We start from the raw sequence: 19,070 nt of genomic DNA, 5'->3' as shown, positions 1-19,070 counted from the left end.
ATGGCGGCGCGGTCTATTTGGGGATTGAACAAATGACGGGCATGTTGTTAAGTCGTACGAGTTGACGACTGTACTACGAGACCGGCTCTTTATTCAATAACAAATCAAATTATTTATTTAGTGACTATAACTTCTCATTACAAGAACATTTACTATATTTTGACTGAAAGCTGCGTGATTCGACTTCCGAAATTAGAGATACGTGGTTTCTCTCGACCCCCATGAATAGCGTATCTCGGGGAAAGCCTCTAATTTCAATCGCAATCCTAATCGCAATCCCAATCAGAAACGCAATCCCAATCCCAAACAAATTCCAATCCTAAACGAATCGCAATCCCAATCAGAATCCCTATCTCTATATCTCAATTCCAATCCTAATGAGAATCCCAATCAAATCCTTATCCCAAACGAATCGCAATCGCAATCAGAATCCCATTCGCAATCAGAATCTCAATTGCAATCCGAATCCCAATCGAATCCTCAACGAATCCCAATCAGAATCGCAATCCCAATTCCAATCAGAATCCCAAGCGATTCCCAATCTCAATCGAATCGCAAAGGAATCTTTTAGGGATTCAAATCCTACAAACGAAATCGAATCTTTGTAGGGATTGAATCTTCGAATCTTCCGAATCCTGAATCTCCCAACACTAGTGGAGAAGCGGAGCATTCGGAGAACAGTATAAGTGGAACATGGCGGATGTTGAATTCATGACCAGCGTCATGGAAAGCGTTAAACTACCATTGGAAGTGCCTCGAAAGCTGCGTGGAATTCAGCACCTGAATTTTTGGATAAGTACTGAATTCTTTTGTGCGATAAAGATTTTTTTTGTCACCAGCTCATGAGCAATACTATGGCACACCAAATGCTAGGTGAATTCGTTCAAGACTACGCTACTTTGTACGGTGAAAGTACTATCACCAGCAATGTGCATAACTTGAAGCATTTGTACGATAACGCGTGCCGCTTTGGGGTGCTGGATGATTATTCCACATACCCATTTGAAAGTATGCTGCAAAGCATTACATATTTTATCCGAACTGGGAACAACATCATGCCACAAGTTACTAACCGTGTAAGAGAGTTTGATAATACGAACATCACAGGCAGCAGAGCAGATCAGGATTTGCTCAATTACCCAGTAATAGCGATGAAGCAAAATCGAACCACGCTGCATGTATGAAAGATTTTTTTGTTAAGACAAGGCCAGCGTGATGAATGGTACTTGTTGAAAAATAATATGATTATGAAATTTAAAAACGCAGCAGAATCGAATAGAAATGTGACAGTAGAGAGTCAATACTTTCTTCGACAAAGGTCATAATTTATGCAACCGTGTAACTCGGCCATTTTGAATATTTATAGCATTAGATTAGAAGACCTTTCAGAAGAAACGAAGAAGAAAATATATATTTATTATATTCTTTTAGGTGTTAAATCGCACAACGCATGCAACGCTTGTATGAAGTACATCACGGAAAGGGACGGTAGTCGCGTATACTCTCTGTATGGGGCGCCTTGCGAATCGCGCTTACAAGGTCTGTTTTGTGAAGACAAATATCCGGACGATAAGATTCACATAACACCCCTTGTAAGGCTCGACAAATGTGACATAATATGTGACATTGTGGTTGCTGAGGCCATGCATCTTTTTTACAAGAGTGTCATGTGCAAATTTCTGATATTGTGGACGGAATGGTTCGATGACCTGGGCTGTAAGATGACGCGACGGCAGCAACGTGAATTGTGGCCACCTGCGTTCATTAAAACTGCCCTCAGATTTCCAACGAAAACTGCGCGACCTGCAATACGTCAAACTTTGGAAAGCTCTCGAGATTAAGATGTTATTGCATGTCGCCGGTTTTATGGTACTGAAGGGTAGAATTAATAATGCGGCGTATCAACACTTCATGTTGCTGTTCGTCGCCGTTACCTTTGTAGCATATCTGCTATACAGAATATATTGTAATACACACTATCAGCTATAAAAACATTGTAACAGGTTGGCTGATAAGTCCCCGGTCTAACAAAGAAAAACACATTTTTTTGCCAAAATTCGTTTTTATTATTCAACATAGTTCCCTTCAAGAGCGATACAACGATTATAACGACCTTCCAATTTTTTGATACCATTTTGGTAGTACTCCTTCCTTTTGCTTCAAAATAGGCCTCAGTTTCGGCGACCACCTCTTCATTGCAGCCAAATTTTTTCCCTGCGAGCATCCTTTTGAGGTCTGAGAACAAGAAAAAGTCGCTGGGGGCCAGATCTGGAGAATACGGTGGGTGGGGAAGCAATTCGAAGCCCAATTCATGAATTTTTGCCATCGTTCTCAATGACTTGTGGCACGGTGCGTTGTCTTGGTGGAACAACACAACACAAAAGTTGCTTGACAAAAGACGCTCTGTCTCACAAACTAATTGACATACAGACGTCAAATTTTGACACGAATCATTTGAAGGTTGGTACTACATAAAAATAATATTATTTTATACTAGCGGCGCCATCTATGTGTCAGACCGGGGACTTATCAGGCAACCTGTTAACGCACTTTGGAAAGCCAAACCACACCATTGTATATGCATTGAACCCAAAACAGGAACATAGTGACAAGAACCATCGTTCTTGTCAACATAAGACAAACGTAACTAGCTGAGTGAAAACAATAATTTTCCAACATAAAACCCGGAACCAAATGTGCGAAACCCTTAACTTCATTCGAGTATAAATAAAACTAACTCCGATCATGGCAAGTCAGATTCGTGCAGACTGCCAAGATAGGACATTACGCTGCCTCAAACCTTCGCCTTACAACTTATTTCAAGAGTTTAGTTATGTCCCCCTTCCCAACGTAAGGCTTCTAAACTCCAACGTTTCCAGTAAGGGAAACCCCTTTTGGGTTTCTATGATCGTCTGGACGATCAAGTGTTGTAAAGTCCGCTTCGGACAAAGTATTATTCCACCTCGGCTCATGTCAGCGAAACACTGACCTACCGCGACGGTACTCGAAGTACAGTTGTACGATCATCGCATTACATGGCGACCGTGACAATCCCGAACACATTACATGGCGACTGTGACTATCGTCCGAACTCATTACACCTTACTTTACACCTCCTACCATCGTGCAAAATGGGAACTGGCCAATTCACTGTTGCATCGTTTTGTTCAAGACTATGGAACAGTGTATAGTCCAGTGCTGTTAAACAGCAACGCGCATAATTTGGTTCACGAGTACGAAGATGTCCACTGATTTGGCGAGCTGCGCACAATATCTGCGGAAAAGTAGGAAGCAAAGTTGCACGATATAAAGCAGCTGGTGCATTCAGGGAGGAACAGCTTGGTTCAAGCGACCAATTGCCTGCAAGAACTGTGGCAAGTGGAATATGCCAGGCCAGGATGCAGTTCGGCAGGTCGAGAAGAGCAATCGGTGCGCCCGGTTGGTAGCGATACAGTTGCTACTGTCCGGCATGGTTTCATGCTGCGGAAAAACTTCCGCGACCAATGGTGCATGACTAACTTGGGTGATGTGGTCATGTACGAAACGGCCACAAAATCTGGACCAAACGTGATCGTGCATGAGTATACGTTTTCAAACCAAGTGCCCGCTTTCACCGAACCCTGCTCCTCAGCAGACCTGAACAATTATGCAGCCAGTATGGACGATTTGGACACCGTCACACTGCAGCATTTTCCCAGCAGCACATTGCTGTGTAAGCTGGCTGCAGTGGAAACTGAAAATCCGGGAGAGTATGTGTTTGTTCCTTTGCCCCTCCTTTGAATCTGAACGCCTGCTTCCGAACAATTCAATATCTCGCTGAAAGTGTCAATTATATGCCCGATCGAATCAACAACTCGCTGAACACGTCAATAATATCATTGAAAACCCTGTAAGCTGCGGCACATCGTTCAGTGGAGGAACCCCTGATGGAGCGACGGAGGGAGAGGTGGTGAATGTGCCCCAGACATCCTGTGCGACGTTCGTTGGACCGACAGGCGACGATAGTGCTGCAGATGCAATTTGGCTCCGCGACGGCCCAGGTACAGCGGTGGCCGTTAAAGACGACGCGACAGTCAGTGGCGGGGCGTTGCGGCGCTGTGTGGACAGCGCAACAGATAATACCTGGCTCTGCGACGGCCCAGGTACAGCGACGGCCGTTAAGGACGACGCGGCAGTCAGCGGTTGGGCGTTGCGGCGCTGTGTGTTCGGCGCTGCAGCTGGTATTTGACTCCGCGTCGGCCCAGGTACAGTGGCGACCGTTAAGGACAACGAGGCAGTCAGCGTCTGGACGTTGCGGCGTTGTGTGGACAGCGCAACAGATGGAATCTGGATCCACGTCGGCAAAGGTGGAAAGATGGAATCTGGATCCACGGCGGCATCAGATGTAGACGGCGAATCAAAACGTTTGGTATGCATGTTTTGCTCTGCCGCCCTATAAATGTGACCCGCGGATTCCATCTTCATGTGCTTGGGTGCTATGGAGTTTGGCATGCTGTGTCGCTTGTGCGGTACGATAGATCGCTTCGATGTGGCGGTTGGCGCATCGGTGTCAGTGGCCGTGCTGGTGCTCCCGAATATTGATTATAGGGGCGGCCGCTCATTATCTAAAATGCTTGGATCCAAGTATATGATATCCATCTCATCACTATCGATGGTAAGATTTCGATTCATGATCTGAAAGGGTTGACAAATGCAAATATGTTAGCATCATGCGAGCTCATAGTCACCGCGGCGAGATGGTCGAATTGGCGGCGGAAAAGTTCAACCAGAAGATTCATCAAATCCATTTTTTTTGCTTTTGGCGGAAAGTGATCGAAAAAGCGAGCTACAAAACTGCTCGATTTTGTCGTGCGGGCTATTAAGGGGAATGTGATGGACTGTCTGTATTGGCAACTAGTTTGTCGGTAGCTCTGCAGATTTTTCCGATTTTAGCGTTTTTTTTTTTTGGAAAAAAATCTCCCACCTTCTTATATGTACACATACCAAATTCGGTGGTACCAAATGCTTTAAATATCCGCAAAATGTGTCTGTGTGATATCATGGCAATTTTCTGAATAACTAGTCGACGCAACCATTTCCTAGCACACTCGGGAAGAAAGTTTCTGTCGAACACTATATCGAGCGTATCGTGTAGGCGATTGAGAACATCATTCCTATGGACCGAGGAGCGAATGAAATCTAAAACATTTTGAAAATAATCCTTATTCTCTAAATTGTGTTCCACGACAGCTAGCTGCTCGGCCGATGAATTTTTTTCAAAGACGAAATCGTTGTCATCTTTTTCGTGGCGGGTTACGCATTGGTGGACATCATTTTTTTTATGCTTGACACAATTGTGTCGATTATGGCCAGCTTCTTTTCCTGTTTTTCTGTAAGTTCTGTTCTTTTCTGTTTTTTCTCTTGGTGAATCTTATGTACATGTTTTAATTCACCCAGTGCTACAAACACGTCGTCGATTCTTTTGTTAATTTTAATTAACAAAGACATAATCTCCGCGTTTGATACCGTTTGTACGGTCCCATATGGTATGTGGCAGCTCATTGATGGTGCAGCTTCAATCTGTTCTGCAGAGGTGTCTGTAAAAAAACAACAGTTTGTACAACCAATTAATTTATTGATCTTTACTTCACTTTAATCACCAACATGATATGGTATGAATTTCATATTTACCCAACAGTTTGCGCTTCAGCGGCGGCCGATCTGCTGATAAATTCGATCGCAATGTATTTGACGCGCGCACTGAGCGGCAGGAAATCGAAAGTGACGATAGGGGGGAGGGGTTGATCCCGACGATTCCCACCAATAAGCCGTATATATAGCCCGTGTATATATATACAAGAGGAACGGTTAATAATTACGTTAAGGTATGTGTTTACGATTATTTTATAAAATATAAACTTTTATAAAAAAAATACCAGCGTGCCAAAAAAATAGCAAATAACTTTTATAAAAAAAAAATACCAACGTAATCCGTTGTTTACTGTAATTCTGTCTTAAGGCTAAGGCATCGCCATTTGCTTGTGGCAATGCCAAAAGCACATGCGATGCATCGTCTGGTCCTGCTTAATCTATAGTTAAAATAGATTTCCTCTTGTGTTATGTTGTGTGCTGCATATGGACGCAACAAATACGTTTGACAAACAACAAAGGGTACTGTTGACGCCGTCAACCGTCAATTCGGATGCAAAAGCCTCCTTGCACGGGTCACACGATAGAGGGCGCTGCCGGTCGCTTCGAAATCAATCGGTTTATCTAAAACCGACCAGCGACGGCACGAACCGAAGCCCTAAGGGGGAATGACCGGCGCAGCAGGATGACGAGCAGATTCCTTCGCGCACCCGAGCATACGCACGTGATTTTTAGCGCCACCTTGCGAAATATAAATAAATTATACACGTTTCTAATTTCGGCTAAAAAACGTTTTGATTGATCTCTGGGTAGAAAGAATCGGTTGCTTCGCAACAGGTACCCTTGGTCTCCTAGAAAAACGTGTTAAATGTTTTCATCTGTCCCTGCCAATGGTTTGGCTTGCGGCAGCTTCAACTTCCCAGTTTCCAGCATGTTGAACATTGCTGAGCTGTTGAAAATTCCACTGTTACTGCGTCTTCCATATTCTCCAACAACAATTATTATGAATTTTTAATTCGCTGAGTGATGAGTCAAGTACCACTTTTCACTGTGTGGTGCTGTGGTACCACGCACAATCTACTGTGCTGTGTGTGCGTGGTAGCACACTTAATGTGTGGTCGCACAGTAGCTGTGTTCCTGCACAGTTTTTGTGGACGCACACAGCTAATGTGCGACCGCACAGTTACTGTGTTATCGCACAATTAGTGTGCTTTGCACACTTTTTGTGCTCCGCACAGCTACCACACAGTTTGCACAGTTTGTGTGCTCCGCACAGTTGCATACAATAACTGTGCGGAGCACACAATAACTGTGCGGAGCACAGAAACTGTGCGGAGCACACAATAACTGTGCGGAGCACACAAACTGTGCGGAGCACAAAAATCGTGCGGAACACAACAAATGTGCGAAGTGTGGCACCACAATTTTATAAAATGTGCAATTGTGCTCGCACATTTTACTGTGCTGTGTGTGCGTGGTGGCACAGTGCTACTTGACTCATCACTATTCGCATCGCACACACCTTGCAAATGAACCGGGATTTTTTTATAGTTGATGTACTCCGTGTAGAGATCAGGAATAGGACACAGGAATAATAAGTAGCATCTAAGTTTCTTGAAAGAAACTGATGAAACAAGGCCTAGAATAGGAAATTTTACTGACCCCAAAGGTCTGGTTCTTAACAGTAAAATTTTCATAACATAATATAACATTAGCTTTTTTTTTTGCAGGATTCCAAGACGTAGAGTATAACTTACTTACTTACTTATCCGGCGCTACAACCGCTTTGCGGTCTTGGCCTACCTCAGAAGTGTCCGAAACCGCTCACGGTCTCGCGCCTTCGTCTGCCAGTCCGTTATCCCGGCCTTAATGGCGGACGCCTCCACGCCATCTTGCCACCTCAATTTGGGCCTACCACGCCTTCTCTGTCCTTGTGGACGGCCTAAAAAGACTTTACGGGCTGGGTCGTCCGTTTCCATGCGTATAACATGGCCAGCCCACCGGAGCCTGGCGAGCTTTATACGCTGTACGACAGTGAGGTCGCCGTACATCTCGTATAGCTCGTCATTATAGCGGCTCCTCCATTGTCCTTCCACACATAAGGGGCCAAGTATCCTTCTGAGTATCTTTCTCTCGAACGCGGCTAAGAGGGTTTCGTCAGATTTGGACAGTGTCCATGTCTCAGAGGCGTATGTGAGTACTGGTACTATATAGGTACTATATAGTCCCAGCTTCGTCCGTCGCGACAGGTTCTTTGAGGTGAACTGCTTTTTCAGGCTGTAGAATGAGCGGTTGGCAGCCAGCATCCTTGCGCGCAACTCAGCTTCCATACTTTTGTTGTTGCTGACCTTTGACCCCAGATAGGTGAATTGTGGGACGACTTCAAAAGTGCGTTCACCTATCTGCACGCCACGCCTACGTGTGTGTGTGTGTGTGTGTGTGTGTGTGTGTGTGTGTGTGTGTGTGTGTGTGTGTGTGTGTGTGTGTGTGTGTGTGTGTGTGTGTGTGTGTGTGTGTGTGTGTGTGTGTGTGTGTGTGTGTGTGTGTGTGTGTGTGTGTGTGTGTGTGTGTGTGTGTGTGTGTGTGTGTGTGTGTGTGTGTGTGTGTGTGTGTGTGTGTGTGTGTGTGTGTGTGTGTGTGTGTGTGTGTGTGTGTGTGTGTGTGTGTGTGTGTGTGTGTGTGTGTGTGTGTGTGTGTGTGTGTGTGTGTGTGTGTGTGTGTGTGTGTGTGTGTGTGTGTGTGTGTGTGTGTGTGTGTGTGTGTGTGTGTGTGTGTGTGTGTGTGTGTGTGTGTGTGTGTGTGTGTGTGTGTGTGTGTGTGTGTGTGTGTGTGTGTGTGTGTGTGTGTGTGTGTGTGTGTGTGTGTGTGTGTGTGTGTGTGTGTGTGTGTGTGTGTGTGTGTGTGTGTGTGTGTGTGTGTGTGTGTGTGTGTGTGTGTGTGTGTGTGTGTGTGTGTGTGTGTGTGTGTGTGTGTGAGTGTGAGAGTGTGTGAGAGTGTGAGAGGTGGGGGGTAAGAATGGTTTTATGCTGTATCTTGTGTGTGTTTGTTAGGGCAGGGGGGGGGATGTGTGTGTCTGTGTTAGGAGCAGAGGGGTGGGGTGATTCTGTGTGTGTGTGTCATGGGTGGGAGGAGGGGGGCAGCTGTATTTGTGCTTTTATGTCGTGTTTTCTTGTTTTTAACGTGGTTGGGGGGGGGGTTGGAAAGATTGTTTTGAATTAATACATTTTCGGTTGCACTATAGGCTGGTGACTCCAAATTTAGGGACAATAGAATTGGATTTTTTAATGAACGGGTTACCTCTTCATAAAAGTGAATTGACCCAATTCTGGCCGATTCTAATGCGGCTCCCTGAGATGCCAGAGGTGCCGTTGATGACAGTGGCCATTTTTGCGGGCGAATGCAAACCGGAATCGGTTGAGGATTATTTGCGATCGTTTGTGACGGAGTTAAATTATTTTGAAAAATATGGCATCCCAATAAATGGTCGCCAATTTAAAATTAAGCAAAAGGCCATTATTGCCGATTTGCCTACTCGGGCATATATTAAAGGAAAAAAACACAACAATTTATATAACATGCTCATCAATAATTTATGATTGCATTTTTTTCAGGTGTTAAAAACTTCAACGCTCATAGTGGGTGCCAAAAGTGTCAAACGGTGACAACCAAAGATCCCCCAACACATCCGCACCTATTATGGGCAGATTGATGATGAGCCACGGAATCACGACGATTTCAAGAGGGGTGTATACGTGGGTCACTACAACAATGCAACCCCTTTAACAGACCTTGATGGCTGCGATACAATTGCAGATATTATTTCGAACCTCTGCATTTCCGGGATTATGGGATATCTCGGAAGTGTATGAGGGGATGGTCGGAGAGAAAGTTTTCTGCCGCAACGAAATGGTCTCCACAGGTGCGTAAGGCAATTTCCAAGGACCTGGAGCAGCTAAAGTTACCTTTAGAATTCGCTCGAAAGGTTCGAAGCTTAAAACATATTAAATTCTGGAAAGGAATGGAGTATAATTACTTCCTACATAATGCCAGTTCGGTCATTTTAAAGGGCAGGTTAACAGATAAGGAATACACTACTTCTGTGCCATGACACTGTTTAACTCCCAAGAGTATGTGGAACATTGGCCTTACGCAAGGGAATTATTGCGACAATAGGTCATAGATTTCCCGAGCGTATATGACCTCACACTAGTGTCAGCCAACGTTCACAACCTAATACATGTGTTTGACGATGTAGACAGGTTTGGTCCACTGCACACTTTGTCGGCATATCCTTTCGAAGTGTTCCTTCAAAAAATTAAAAAATTATTAATATCTGGAAAAAACTGCTTGGAATAGGCTGTTAATAGGATGTTTGAATTACAGCATATCCAATATGCCAAAGCAGGAAACTCAAAATCATTCCCATATATTAAAGCCAATGGACAAACTGTTAATCTTCATGCGATGCCAGATTGTACTTTGAAAGCGGACGATAGAAATTGTTGGTTTTTGCTGAAAGATAATAATGTTGCGATGTACAAAACAACATTCCAGGAGGAAGGTAGCATGTTTGTCGATTGTAATATTTTTAGGAAAACCTTCGAAAGTTTTAATGTTCCATGTTCGTCCTTCATAATGAATATCCGGTCTGCCAGCATGATGGATTTAGATTTCTCTTTAAAAAAAATACCTGTCGAGGAGATAAAGTGTAAAATAGTCGCGGTGCATACAAATGAAGCTGATGTGTTTCAGTTTGTCCCAGTACCGCACAGCAAAGTATAGGGTTTTTGTCCTTAATTTTGTACTTGCTAATGGTTTTTTTTTGAATAAAAGTTTCATTTATATGACTTGAGTAAGAGTATGTTGTATTTCATTAAGTTCAAAATTTAAAAGTTATGTTATTCGTGTTCGAAAAATTCTCTGTTGCGCGGTCTACTACGGCGCAAGCCTTGCTGATTGAGACGACTATGAGCATATCGAAGTTTGTCTTTAAAAAAATTAGCCGCCAATGCCTCGTTCACGGACACATACCGGTTGCTACACAATGCTTGGAAAAACTTCACCACCTTTCTTCGCTCTCGTAGTGGATGTTTATGCTTCTTACCCTTGCCAGGAACACTGTGCTTGGAGCTGTCTGCTGAAGATCAAATCCTTTGCTTCAAAGAGTCTGGCGTTTGAATTCCTCCGTGGTAATGCGATTGTTCGCCCATCTCAACACACTTTCGAAATATGCTCGATCTGCCAGCTTAGTATCAAATTTCACCAACTCTTCTACGGTGTCTAACATGTTGAATTGGAAATTTTCGTCATCTGTTGTCCTCGGGCGTCCGCACACGCTGTTTTTGACGTCATCCAAAGTCACCTGGAGCAGTGCGATATCTTTGTCTTGCCGAGTTAACCGCTTTTCCAATTTGTCCACGGATGACTGTAGCTGATCGACCTTCTGGAACAGCAATGTGACGAGGTTGGGTGTCCAATTCATTGGTTCGGTTTTGGAAAATTCGGCCAGAATATGATTTGATAGTGACGCTGGCTCCAAAGTCGGTGCTGCTTCAAGGCCAACCACGGTAAATCCTGAAACAGTAGAAGGTGCAGCTCGACACGTGGCTGAAGCTGATGACGACGGTGATTTTGACGGTCCAGCTGAAGATGATGATGGTTGGGACGGTGCAGCTGATGATGATGATGGTTTTGGCGGTCTAGCTGATAGCTTTAGCGGCCCTGTCGATGATGATGATGTGTTTGGCGGCCCTGTTGATGCTGACGGTGGATTTGGCGGTGCAACTGATGATGATGACAGCTTTAGCGGCCCAGCTGAAAGCTTCAACGGCCCAGCTGACAATGATGGCGGTTTTGGCGGCCCTGTTGATGATGATAGCATTAGCGGCTCTGTTGATGATGATGGTGGTTTTGGCGGTGCAACTGATGATGATATTAGCTTAAGCGGCCTAGCTGATAGCTTTAGCGGCCCAGCTGACGATGATGGCGGTTTTGGCGGCCCTGTTGATGATGATAGCATTAGCGGCTCTGTTGATGATGATGGTGGTTTTGGCGGTGCAACTGATGATGATGCTAGCTTTAGCGGCCTAGGTGCTAGCTTTAGCGACCCAGCTGATGATGATGGAAGTTTTGGCGGCCCTGTTGATGATGATGGCGGTTTTGGCAGTGCAGCTAGCTAGCTAGTCTAGCTGATGATGATGGTTTTCAGAGCATTGCCTCATTCATCGTCGACACCATTCCAGCTGATGCTGATGCATGCTGTTGTGCCCATGATGCTTTTGCTGGCACTGCTGATGTTGATGGCAGTTCTATTGATGAGAGTAAGCCGCGGATGCCTGGCTGTAGTGGTATATCGAACTCAGTTGCTGACCAAGTTGACGCATTGGTACCACTATCACTGCCGGTTTCCGTTGCTCGCTCCTTGAATCCGGCCCTTGAAGACATTGTAGCTTCAAAAAAGGAACTGAATCTCCTACTACTTAAACTGCACTGCGTACTGGTTGGATTGTGAATGATGGAGGATACGAACTAAAGCGAACTAACTAAACGAATGGGTAAGCGAGTGAGCGTCTACCCATTTAAATCGAGAACAGAATACTGCCGCGCTCATGAAACAAAACGCCCATTGAAAAGAACAACTGCGCGCCAGCTCTGTGCACGCACCAAGTTTTCCATGCGCACACAACGTTCAACGCAGAGATGCACGAAGGCCTTTGAATTGCGTGCACTGGAGAAACACCTGTGAGGGAATGCCGAGTTCATTGCAATTGAGCGCGTGTCCATTTCGCACCGGTGTCGTATTCACATTCATGAAACAGCACACCTGCGTTTTCGTCCGAGGAACAAGCGCTGCTGTCAATGCAAACTTTAGCTTTTATCCAAGTGTGAACGCACGCTGTTTCACATGATAACACACATCATCAGAATACTTTCAACGCAATATGACATCATGGCAAGCTACGTTTTTCAGACACAAACCCGCGCACTCGCAAATACATATAAAAAAGCAGACTCTATTTCTACTACACACACAGACACACAGACACACACACACACACACACACACACACACACACACACACACACACACACACACACACACACACACACACACACACACAAACACACACACACACACACACACACACACACACACACACACACACACACACACACACACACACACACACACACACACACACACACACACACACTCACACACTCACACTCACGAAAAACAAGTGCACGGTGCGATGATAAAAAGAGGCCCTATCTTATTGTCCGATACTGTATCTGTACCCTTTTGTTTTTTAAACCCTTTCTCTTATAACATGTAGTGGTATTTGAATGGCAATTTATGGGTTTTGCATTCTGATGAACAAGAGCGTGACCAGCCTCTCGTGGTACCTTTAGTGCTTCAGTTATATATTAAGGAGAGCGTGGAAGGGTGTGGCTACATTCATTTCGGCGCCGCCATGCACCTTTCGTTGCAACGATAAGATAGAGCTTGTGTTTTGTTTTTGATGATATGTTATTGTAGGATAATTTGTTAGGCTATTTCTTTAGATGACCTATTCAACTAGCCTCATGACGGTGTCACTTGGAATAGGAATAAAATTTTAATCATTCCGTATGCCCTAATGACAGAAAGCTGGTCTCTACATAGGCTATACGTAGTTCTTTTCTCTCCAGGAACACACACCAACCAGTGATTAACTGTCCGGTTAGGTGATACGAATAAGTCTTGTAAGCATTTAAAAATAACGTCTGCATGACCACGTATGTCAGTTATAGCGAAAATAAAGCATAACAATTATTTATTTGTTACGCAATAAATAGGAAGAAAGTGGAACGCTGTGCGGTCCCGTGATACAGTCATCAATTCTTACGACCTAATAACATGCCTGTCATGGGTTCAAACCTCATACGGACCGTCCCCCCGTAGCAAGGATTAACTATCCGGCTGCGTGGTACTAAATCAGTTTCGAAATCCTGTATAGGTCGACGCGTATGTCATTAAGCCAAATAGAAAGAATGTGCTGCGTTATCGAGATGGATACGATAAAAGTGCTTCCGTCTTAACAGAACCAAACCAAACCGTTGTGTGAGAAATGGAACTAGCTTGCGAAAAGGTTTGGTCAGTCTGCTTCATGGAAAAACAATCAATGTAGTCAGGTGTTTTTACTTCACTTATTCGTCTTTGGATATAACTGTTGTCATTGATGGCATGCCTGTACCACTAATGGATTTATCAGTGTAATTAAGCTATTGATTACCCAGATCAGGATAGTCAGTCCTATGTATGAGGGGCTTGAGCATGTTGTTTGGATGACGAGCATGTTGTTTGGAAAACTAGTTTAGTGCATAACAATCAACTTATTTTCCTTCATTGAAGAACAGAGAAGCCAAAGAAACCGATTGAAGATTTTAACGCTCGCAGGCCACAGCGGGCATTAAGCACTGTTGCGGAAGGTCAGTGTTTTACGAACAAGAGCCTGAACTGAATAGGAAAGGACTGTTCGAAGGGGAGTGGTTAGTACCAACATGTGATCGTCCTGATGATAGTTTGAAGAGTTTTTTTTCCTTTAGTCAAATAATTATTGTTTAAAATACGGTGGAGTAAAATACGTATGTTTGTCAATGATAATAAAAGATCAAGGCTAAGTATGTTCAGAGAAAACAAAAAAATAAATAAAAATAAAACAAAGTCCCCCGATCCTGTTAGTATAAGATCGTCAGCAATTGACGTCGCATTCCAGCTAGTTCCACAAGGAGGTAGGATTCGGAGTTCCAAGATAGCGGTTGCATAATAATACATCCGCTTCCTGGCATTAGCTAGCCAGCTGGAAAAAGCTCGATGAATTTAAAGTGTTTAAAAATACGAAGAACAATATGTTAATACTTACTCAAACTCCTGAACTGATTGGATGGCACGCAAGATGGTAATGAAATTGTTGGGCTGGGCTCGCTTAAGCTGGTACTCGCGCATATATTCAATCAATGCTCCCCGGTTTGTGCCTTTAGATCTTAAAAAGGGCTTGACCCAGCGCCATAAATTCTCGATGGTCTGTGTGTGTACTAATGGATCGCTTGGGTCGACAAAATTTTCGGAATGGTTTATTATCTCGTGCTCATACCCTTTTCCGTCTAATCCGATGTAGGCACGCCAACTATCCGTCACAATTGTCGTTCCGGGGGCCACATTGTTCATTATAATGCCCTGCAAGTTTCCAGCGTTGCGTTTCCGAACCAGCTCCAGAAAAATTTCCTTTGTCTCCCGACAAATACCACCGACCAGCCAAACCTGGTTGCTATCCGCGATCCGTCCTCTGTGGTACTTCCGTTTGGTAATGACGGACTCGTCGATCTCCACAGTGAGCCCTCCGCCTCCAATCTGTTGTCGGTGGGTTTCCACATATTCAGCGCTTATTTCGCGTAGTATTTTGAACCATTTTAGAATGGCTGTCTTACCTACAATGAGATAAAAAAAACAACAAAAAAGTTAATCAAACCGAATATTAGAAAAAAAATACTAAAAATAAATTACCGGCTGCACATTCAGCTTCCGCAACCATCCGCGTCGTATTTCGAGACCTCTCGAAGGTTATCTCCATCAACTGGGATAGAGACAGCCTCGAAGTTTTGAAAATACTATCCGTGCGGACAGTACAGTCCCAGCCGGTGCAGCTCGATGTAGGCTTGCAAATCCATTTGCAAGCATTGGAGCGCTTGGTTACCTTCAGCTTCATTTGTCTCTTGCACTTGCTGCATTGTTGCGTTGGCGGCAAGAGTTCCGTTTCCTGCAAAAGACGAACCAACCCTTCCTCATCCGCGGTTAGCTTCTTCAGGTCACTGGAATTTTTGACTGCTGCAAATATATCCATGGTAAATGGTTTGTCCTGAAAATAAAACTTTCAAAAAGAGAGAATCTTTAATCTGTACACCACTTTGTTCATCAAAACATTCAACTACATACGAAGCAATATTTTCCCGCGCGATCTACACTTCACACATAACCGATTTTACTCATTCGTTAGTACAATACATTTAAACACACTCAACCGATATCGACGATTGATAGTGTGGTTTGTGAAGTAGTGATGTCCTGCTCGACCCCCCGCACCAACCGGATTGAAGACATCCGGAATGAACCCACCTTGGCCCGACCCAACCCGAACTCGTTGCACCAACGGGTCGGAGTCACTTATGCTTTCTTGCACCTATCGGAGTTGTTGCACCTACTGTACCTACTTGTACCTTTCGAGTCGACCCGAACGACTCCGGGACTTTTTTAAAGGAAAAAAACTTTATTTTACATCTGCTTTTCAGTGTTTTGTGCATTTTATCTCAATGCCGCGTGCAAAATTGCAGAGAACTGCTTTTTTATATTCAATTGCGCAATGCGGAATTGCGGAAGTGAATTTAGCGGTTCTACCAAACTGTTCAGAAAATAATAGTTAGTAGATTTATTCTTTTCGCTTTTACGCATTTCAATGTCTCGCAATAGCTGTGTAGCATATTTGCTATACAGAACTTATTGTAAACCACACTATCAGCTATAGACACATTGTAACACACCTCGGAAAGCCAAACCACACCATTGCAACACATTCATTATAACACATCAGCAAATCAATCCACACCATAGCAACACACCCAGACCATACCGTTCATAGAAAAAACAATCGAGACACATTTATCGAAAACAACCGAAACGCGCAACATAAGCAATTCAAGCGTTACTGCGGTAAAGTGGACAAACATAGAACGCATAGCAACTTATTGCTAAAAGCGCAGTGTAGGCAAAGATCGACGAACGCACCCGTTCCTTGGCTAGAACAGTTGAAACTTTCCAGAACCTTTGTAAAAACACTGAAAGCGCAGCATAGGCACAAATTGACAGACACCTCACTCCAATACAATGTATGAATTGCACCTCATATCAATAACCTTTAAACCAAAATGTATGAAACCCATTGAGTATAAATAAAACCAATTCCGACCATGGCAAGTCAGAATCGTTCGGACTGTCAGGATAGGACTATGCCCATTCAACATCTATCGACTTCTCATTTAAAGAGTTTAGTTATGTCCCCCTACCCAAGGTAAGGCCTCTAAACTCCAACGTTTCCAGTAAGGGAAACCTCATAAAGGTTTCTATGATCGCCTGGACGATCAAGTGTCGAAAAGTCCGCTTCGAACAAAGTGTTATTCAACCTCGATACTTGTCAGCGAAACACTGACCTACCGCGACGGTACTTGAGGTACAGCTGTACGCTCATCATATGGCGACCGTAGCTATCGCCTAACCCATTACAGCTGATGTTTTTCGCGTTCTATTTCTAATCATGCTTCCAAAGCATTACCAACAGGCTTTTCCTTGGAACGCTTTCTTGTAGGAGCAATAGCTACATCGTTGTTGGTCGACACAAGTCCATCTCCGTCAGTATGATCTGTGTCTACCTGGACATTATCATCGTCGAGATACTCCGCTTCGAATGTGTCTGTAGAAATACAATGGAAAAGAAACAAATTTGGTAAATTGACTCACCAAATATATAACCAATAATTCTTCACATGTTGGCAAATTTCCTATTCTTGGACGAGATTTCTGTACTCTTAGGAAGGACATTTGGTTGAAATACTTCCAACCCATATACTTATATCCGGATACGGATGGCTGGTTCATTGCGCTGTAATTTTGTCAAATGTGTCGCGTAAATTGCGCCATTTGTTCTTCGCTATGATACCTTGTAAAAAAGAACGAACATAAATTGGTGTATAACAAAAAATAAATTACTCTTTTTTCAGGTTTCTTTCGAATGGTATGAGCTTTGGAGCGTTAACATTCAATTTTCGCATGGCACACAATACGGTTGCAATGATAGTTCATGAAACGTGTAACGCCATATGGGAGCAGCTCAAGGATGAGTATATGCCGTACCCAACAACAAAATTATGGGAGAATATTGAAACACAATTCAAAGAAAAATGGAATTTTCCTAACTGTATTGGTACAATAGATGGGAAGCATAGAAAGATAAAAGCTCCTTCCAATACAGGATCACAATATTTCAACTACAAACATTTTCTCCGTACTCTTACAAGCTGTGGCAGTTGTAGATTGCTAATTTATTGCAATTGATATAGGAGAATTCGGAAGATGCAGTGATGCAGGTGTTTTCAAATCATCGTCGTTATTTCCGTTAATTAATTCAATCAAACTGAATATTCCACCTCCAAAACCTCTTCCCGGTACCGAAGAAAATATGCCACATGTGTTTTTAGGAGATCAAGGCTATCTCCTTAAGCCATATTTACTAAGTCCATATCCTACCACCAACCTTGACAATGAAAAAGGATACTTTAACTACAGATCAAGCAGGGCAAGGCGTTGTGTGGAATGCGCGTTTAGAATATTGGTTAGCAAATGGCGGTGTTTGAAAAATGAACTTCAAGTTGCACCAGACCATATTTCAAGTATAGTAAGAGCCGCCTGTATCCTCCACAATATGTGCATTCATTTCCAAGATCCAGTTAATTCATCTTTAACTAATTAGTGCCCTTGTCATCAAATTATTGGCCGACATAATAATGCAACGTCACAAGCAGCTATAGGGATCAGGGAATATTTCAAAACATATTTCGATGCGCATAGAATATAAAGTACATCGCGGTGCTATTACTCTGTTACTTTAGTTTCAAATAAATATTTGAATTTGCAAAAATAGATGGAGATGTGTATCTTTTTTTTACAACACGTGTCAGAACGTTTCTTATACAAGCTTCGTGGGTGGAAAAAGTAGGGAAAGATGATTGGATAACTTAGTTGCATTGGCGTGGACTCGTTAACACTGAGATTAATGACATCAATATTTTCAGTGAGAATGAAGGCACTTCGAGGTCTTATCGATCAATCTCTGCAATGGATTAGAATCCGGAGTGATAATTTAGGCCCTCGTATTCAGTTCCTATCCAGAATCGTTCCAGTTCGTTTGGGCGGAAGTTGGTGAAAAGCGCATCAGTGGCGGCGGGAGTGGGGAGGAACACGGAAACAGACGCAGGACGATCTAGTGCGAGATTTGCAATTAACGCCATAATGCGCAGCAATGCCCATCAGCACGTTGATGAGGAGCCAACATTATCCTGCCAGAACTGTGACCGAACGTTTCACACACAGCAGCAGCACCTTTCGTTCACGAATCGGCACCTGCCCGTACAGGAAACGACGTTATACACGACCCGTACACGAAACGAGGATTTGTGGCAAGACGGTAAACGTCTGGTTCCTGCAGCACCATTTCGCACAGATACACGACACAGTACGCAAATACTACATTTGCGATCTGTGTGGCAATAACTTTTCCAGCAGCATGGTACGGCACATCAAACAGAACCACGATATCTATACGATCGAGAAGTTTGGCTCCTCACTGTGACAA

General features: G+C 43.7%; 1 pseudogene; it reads left to right on the top strand.

Moving 5' to 3' along the window:
- The window catches only part of LOC120895519, a 79,051-nt pseudogene extending 60,803 nt beyond the window's left edge, over positions 1-18,248 (top strand).
- The last annotated feature ends 822 nt before the right edge of the window (positions 18,249-19,070 follow it).

The sequence above is a fragment of the Anopheles arabiensis genome, chromosome 2 (genome assembly GCF_016920715.1).
Source record: "Anopheles arabiensis isolate DONGOLA chromosome 2, AaraD3, whole genome shotgun sequence".
Lineage (NCBI taxonomy): Eukaryota > Metazoa > Arthropoda > Insecta > Diptera > Culicidae > Anopheles > Anopheles arabiensis.
This window is presented reverse-complemented; position numbering and strand designations above follow the sequence as displayed.